The sequence below is a fragment of the Diadema setosum genome, chromosome 9, assembly GCF_964275005.1.
Source record: "Diadema setosum chromosome 9, eeDiaSeto1, whole genome shotgun sequence".
Taxonomy (NCBI): Eukaryota; Metazoa; Echinodermata; class Echinoidea; order Diadematoida; family Diadematidae; genus Diadema; species Diadema setosum.
Window position 1 is genome coordinate 16029283 of NC_092693.1, and position 7689 is coordinate 16036971.

The following is a 7689-nucleotide window of genomic DNA, read 5'->3' on the forward strand; positions in this document are numbered from 1 at the left end:
ATCCGCTCAGTTCTGAAAATATATTTATAAATAAATCCTAGATTCTAAGGATAAGGAACACCGAGCTTTTACCTTTGTAAATTCCACGGACGAACAAATTATCAAAGGCTGGTACAAGTATCAGGTAGTTAAGAGACATGTTGGGTCTTTCCTATCCAAATCAAGTGCAACACAGAATATGCATCCATTTAGTTTGCCTATTAAGCCTGTACTCTATTTAGCTATCTGTGTTTACATATCATGTCAATTTGTGTGTATTTTTGTTAGGCTGGTTCTTCAAGCTGATTCTGCAGTAAATGTTGTTGGACAGTGACCTTTGTGACCAATAAATCAAAATCTTCCAAATATATGCCAAACTCTGCAATTAACGATGAAACAATGTAATACTTGATTATAGCAGGGACCACAAAGACTCACATACACACAATGATATGTACATCAATATTTGGCTAGGAGTCAAAAGTACAGCCTGCCATGGGGGCAAAGTTCATTCCAAGGCTTGGCAATACATGCCACAGAGATAAGTAAAACAAAAATCTACACTGCCTAGATTTCATGATAAGAAACTAATAGCCAATTCTTAATTAAACCCTCTGCCTCTCAAAACTATGGACATGCTTTGTAAACATCATAGCATTACCACTCAGTACAACACAAAGGCTTACAAATATTTTGTCTTAAGTGGATGATAAAAGGGTAAGCATTGGGGTGGCACATTGAAATCTGACAACTACTAAATGGATGTCAAAGTAGAATTGTAAGTGACAGCAATGTGAAATGAAAAAAAAAAGAGAAATATATCAAAAGAATAATTCAGTTGAATAATGGATAACATTACATAAAATCTAATACTACTTTCAAAATCAACTGGATATCACCATTTTCCTATCACTAAAAATGAAATGCACATCTGTTCAGGTCAAGACTGAAATGGTTTACTTTGAATTGGGCAAAATATGAATCATACTCAGAAGTTCCCAATTGAGGAACATCAAGACCAGAAAAAGGTAGAAGATTTCACCCTCCCCCCATCCCCCCCCCCCACCCTGTAAGGACGAAGTTATCCCAACAAAAACCACATTGTGCACAAGAGTACTACTATAGAAAATGTGTGTACTGAAAACCGGAAGAAATTTGAGAAAAACCAGAAGATGGAGTCATTAAATCAAACAGCTGTTAGTCATAGAATACTCAATGACTGTTAGCACTCCCGCTAGCGGCTCTATGGAGGCACTGCATCCCATTAGATTTGATTTTTCATTTCTATCATCATTATCAGTATAATTTGTGTAAATATTTCTGATACATGTGCTATTATATTTCTTTTTTTTTTCTAACAGAGAGATTGTGAAAGCCCACACAGAAAAATCATATCAACGGATCCCTTACAGTGCCTGCAAAAAAAAATTAAAAATAAAATAAAATAAAACAATAAATGAATAAATAAATAAATACATAAATTCTAACAAATCGATAAGTGGGAGTGGAGAAGAGAGGGGTTCTTAATCACGAAGATTTCCACAACCAAACAACACGAAATCAATGTGTTTAGGAGCTTCCCTGGTCCATGATGACTGGAGACAAGCTAAGGGTGGGATTTCACGGAGCACGCGAACGATTTGCGAAGGACGCGAATGACCAAATCCAACATTCGGAAAAGTTTTTCTCCGAATGTTTTCCGACAATGAAGCCGAAAACTATTCTTGCGCAATTTGTGTGAAGTTTCCACGACGTGTGTGCGAATGTCGTGTGTATCATCGCTAAAGTACAGCATGTTACGTACACGAAGAACACGCGACGGAAATGGGAACAACGAAAAATTTTCAATAATCATGGGAGAAAATGTACCCAAGGAGAGGTGGAAGCTGTCTTGAGTTGAATTTTTTTCTTTCCTCTATTTCTCCTTTCTTTTTCTCTCATTTCTCTATCGTGTGCTTGCCTACATTTTTTTTTCCTAGGACATATCTCCACTAGTAAAGCCTTTGATCTTTTTTTTTTTTGCAGTTCCTCCAACACATAATCTCTATAGTTCAAATGAAATTTTACATACTTTAGATTAATTTTAAGTGTATTCTACGATTTTTTTTTGTATATCAAACATTTATTTCTCCTTGCTAGTCTTTAATTTCTTTTGTAGATTGTATAGTTGTTAATAATTGTTTGATGTTTAGATGTATGTTACGATTTTTATTTGTAAAAAACATATAGGTCATACATCCCTCAAACGTGCGCTAAACGTTCACAAGAATATCTCAAAAGGTACGCGAACAGTTTGCGATTACGTCGTAAAATGATCGGAAAAACTTCGCAGATTTCGCGTAACATACGCGAGACATTCTCCAAAGTTTCGGAGTCTGTTTGGGGTTTCACGAACATTTTGCGAACATCGCGCATGTCTTGCAAAGGTCTTGCGCATATGACGAGGCTTTAAAGACACTTTCGAGAACAATTCACGAGCAAATCACAACCAAGTGTGCGGAAAAGGTTTGCAAAAAATGTAAAACTTTTTTGAAATTCTCGCCGAAGTAAAAACGACATTCGCGAACAATTGACGACGCTTCCGAACCCTCACGTTCGTTTGGCGATCTTCTGCAGACTAAAATACGAATGCTGGATTTTGCTATTCGCGTCCTTCGCAAATCGTTCGCGTGCTCCATGAAATCCCACCCTAACTATGAAAGCATGAACAAAGTTCCTAACTTCAACTCCCATGAGGTCCACTATCATCAATAATATCATTATTCACAGTTCAACTAAAACTTCAAGTTAACTTGGAGATAAGCCAGCTCAGTGTGAAGCCAATTGTAGCACATGTATTACCCTTTTGGAAAGAGTTCCTTTTATACTTGTACCCCCCCCCCCCATGAAATTAAAGCTTTTGTTATGTTTTGTTTGCTTCCATTTATTTATCTATTTTTTTTTTTTGGGGGGGGGGGATTCTGACCCAACATTCTAAATGAGGGCAACATTTTTCCAAGGGTAGAGTGAAAGTGGTTTGGGGCATGGGCTTTTCTTTTGCTTTGTTCTTCTTCTTTTTTTTTGTGTCATTATTTTCTTTAAACATTATTCAGAAAATTTTAAACCAAACTCTTCCTTACCCTATAACTGGTACTATTCAAACCCTGACCCTACCTTAATTCACTCTGGTATCCATGTTTTTTAATATGTACCCTACTGTCTGTCCTCGCGCAGAGTATGATTCTGGAAACTTTGTAATCCTATTTTAAACAAGCAACACAACTCTACACATGCATGAATATACATTCATTTTCAACTATGTCAGTACATCATTGTTGTTGTTTTTTCCTTTTTTGCCATGCCACCCCCCCCCCCCCCCTTCTTACTAAATCCGACCTAGTCCTTGTGTGCCCTTCATACTAACTACAAATCATACATGGCATATATAAAACAAATGTCAGCTGGATAGGATATTCTGTCAATCTCCATCATATACTGACTATCTAGGTCGACAACTGTATTTGAGAAGTTGGGATCCTCAACTGCAATCAATCGAGTTGCATCCGATGGGATGCAACTCGATGCTCTACACTGTCAAGGGTGTCACGTCTACGTCTTCGGGCGGGGATCAATGTTCCGCTACGCGCTAGCTAGCCCGGGCCGGCGCGCTCACTCGGCTCCACCCCCCGTACTCTGTCAGCTGTGCCTGTGGACGAAGCGAAGCCAGTTTCATTCACAATATATTGCTACGAAAAACATTATTCTTCTTCGTATCTCACTATTTCTCATATTCTGTTGTCGTGCATATCCCCTATACTGTAAGATAATTTGAAAGTATGTAGATCACACAAACAAGTCGCTCCTTAGATCCCTAAAAAGCTGCAAACAACTGAATTGTTTCTTGGCGATTGACAACTTTTCCAACACACACTTGCAATCAAACGTATGGGACTACATATTTCTGGCCCCAACCCCTCACGCCCCCTTGGCCCCATGACCATTACGCAAAAAATAATTTTTCACAACGAATGCAAACTTACGATCAGCTTCAAAATATCACTTTCTGATTTCTACAACGTACCACATCTGCTAGGATCTCAAAATGACGACTTTCAATTAGCAATCTGCTTTTTTGGCAGTTTTGAGTTTACGTACAGGTTGTAGTATACCACAGCTTAGACCTAGATCTACTTGATTTTTACAGTGTGTGTTGTTGTTGATGATGTTCCTCAGAAAGCGCTAGCCCCGACGACATCGACAATGTGTTCAGTCGTCGAGGCTAAGGAGGAACCCTACATACGTGCACTCAATAGACCTTATCGCAAATAGCTTCACGCAAGGGACGATGGGAACGAATAGGGAGCAAGAGCGCCACCTATTGTCTGAATGCGACCATGCGACATGTTAGCAGCCGACGCGTCGTACGTAATGTGTACAGTGCTGTGTACAGTGCTGTATGTAACACGATCGCGTCGATCGTATTCATCCTTCTACTTTCTTCATCTAAAACATCTCCTCACATTTGCCTTGCGAAATCGCTGACCACTTTGATTTTGAAATGTAATGGTGGGGCTAGATTTGATATATATGATTGCAATAATGACCGAATATATCCTGGCAGGTACGAACCATTTTTGTGTTTCTAAGCAGTCTCGTTACGAAGAGACGTAATAGCTTGTTGATAGTGAGTGTACCATGACCGTGGATATAGCGGCGGCGATGTGTGCATGTGTGATAATAATGAGTGACAGCTAATCATGGCGTGACTGAGGCCGCCGAAGCTATTCTATAACAGTTAGGCCCTATATTATATCAGAATATAATTTGATTACTCTGCTTCACGCGGATATTTTTATTATTATTATTATTTTTTTGCAGAGTTTGTACATCAAGAGCAATGGCAATTTTGTTACGAATGTGGAATACAATGACACATAAATAGCTCAGCAGAACCGAAAGAAGTTTATCCCTCAACTCATCTGAGGTTGCATATTCATTTATATGTGATTGTAACTGGATGGTTTTCAGCAATGCCGCATTCTCAGCACACTGGCGTACCTTTCACGCTCAACAACCACACGATGACACTTTGAAGAACTTCGAAGCAGACAGTGATGTACAATATGTACAAAGATGGTCGTTTATTGTCTTGTAGATGAAGTTCACAAGTCTTCCGGTGCGGTATAAGAGAGTGGGTATCTCCCACTCAATGAGTGACCGATGAATACATGAATGCTCGAATCAACTAACTTCAAAGAACAAAATCATTCTATTTATAATGATTCTGAGGGTGCAGCACATGGTGCTATGGAAAATTTTGTCTAGCACCACCTAGCAACACCTAGCAACAACATAATGGATATAATAGCATTTACATGCTCCACCCCTTAATAATTTATGCAAACCATCCTCCAATCAGTTGTCGGTTACATGGCTTTAGGCCATGATCATGCCTGTTCAAAAGTGACCATCAGGCTGACCACTAGACTACACTCTACTTTGTCTTAGCGACTGTCCACTACCACCTGGCTGGTCATGATGGAAAATCCCATGTATATATGTGTGGTGCTTCTCCCTCCTCTCTGGGGCTAGCACCCTTCCCAAAACTTTCCATAAGTTTCCCCAGACTCGACATTTCTTATATATTTGATTGTAACAGTTTGTACTGGGGAAACAGCCGAAACTTTCCACAAATTTCCAAAGACTCAACATCTTCTTTGTATTTCTTTATATTATGGTTTGCGAACTCAACAATTTCTTTGTATCCCTTAATGTTATGGTTTGCAAAGGAGAAAACAGTTTTCTGCTGAATGATCACCTTTTATACCATAGAGCCAATATGGCGGCTGCAGTATTGATGCACTAACTATATGCTGTAAAATGAAATGTCATCCTTTCAAATGACTGATATTCAATATCATCAATTTGTGGTGCATGTATGACACAGGATTGATCCACTCGCTCTGTCACAGTGATGAATAATACCATTCTGTTTAAGTCCTTGTTTTCTCATTGCATTTTCGTCAAGATATATCGGTGTATGAATATTCACGTAACAATTATGAATTTGCATGTAAGCCCATTCCAAATAATTTTGGAGAGAGTTGGACAAGAGATTTTTCATCAAAGCAACATGTGTGTTGCCCTGTCTGTTTCTGTTGAGTCGCAAGAAGAAAGCGAAGAAAGATAGAAAAGAAGATGTGGTGTTTGAGGGGCAGGCATGTAAGTGAAGGGAAAATGAAATTAATCAAACAGAAAGGTTGCATAATTTTATTTTTTTTTTGAACTGTTGAACGGTGGGTTTCCAATACTTAAGATGAAAAGATACTTACATAGAAAAAATGAGATGGACATCAGAATGTGAAAAAGAGACGATGAACTAAAAGAAAATGAGAAACTAAAAAGATTACCCATGACAGTAATGCTCAATCTTTTGTTTCAATCGAATCTTATGTCTCAACACGTATAAATATTCCTTTTCTCATTTTTTCTCTGGCACAACACACTCGAAAACTCAAATCACACGGCAATACATATCAGAATTCATTAAGAAATATTTCCAAATATTTACTCACAACCAACATTCATAGTAGCTCTCTTAAAAATAGATTTGCAACATAATGTCTAAATGTTATTTCCTCCTTTGCAAGGCTTTACACACCAGTACATATAATTTATTCCTTTTTAAAATTTAATGAATAACAAGCCACACAGACAAACACACACATGTACACACACACCTACACACACACCTACACACACATTCTTTGTTCTCTGATTTATCTTTTTCCCTCATACATCATACCATAATTGTTGTGTACTTTATTGAAAACAACGAACAAATGCAAGCAGATCACCAGGCCATAGCTCATGCAGATCTATTATGGTATACACGGATGGGGAACATTATTGGCAATGAGGGATAAACTGGTAGTTCCACAAATGAAAATTATTACAAAAAAACTTAGTTTTTGCGATAAAATGTACATGTATCAGTGTTCGCTGTGCTTCATGCCGCATGGGCTTATACTCGCTATCTACGGTACTGTACTCGCCTATTCTTAAAAAAAAAATGCTTGAAATCAGTTATAAAAAGCTGTAAAAACCTACGAGAAGCTATGTCGTTATTGTCATGTGCAGTAATGAAACAAACATTGTTTTATTGCCTTTGGTTGAAGAATCAGAGTTGTAAAAAACGCGCTGAACACTGTCACTCCGCGAATCGCATGGCTTTGCGTATAATTTTAGCAAAGCCACGTGGCTAAGATTTGAGACTAACTCACCACTAAGACCATTGCGAGTTCATAAGGGTACGAGTGCTACGGGTAACCTAGTCTGGTTTCCAGACCCTTTGCCAACTGGACTCCGCGGCGACGAAGTCGCCGCCTTTGCCAAACGCGAGAAAATCAACTTAAACTATACTAGTTTTCGACGTTGAGGGCGTTAATATCATGGATAGCGAAATAGTATGGGCAGAGGGTCTGGAAGCCAGACTACGGGTAACCCAACGCAATCTCGCACTCATGCGGCGCGTTCGTCGCAATTAGTCTCTTTTCCAAACCCTAAACGGGAGACTTCGTTGCGTGCGGGCAGCGGTGCGTGGCTTCGCGATCCCCAAAATCGAATCGGCGTTTGCCCCCTATTCAGTCCCACAATCCTTTGCGTGAACAGCGCCACCTAGCGATAAATGCTCATTTGCGATAAGGTCCTACTATGAAATAGATCACAAAG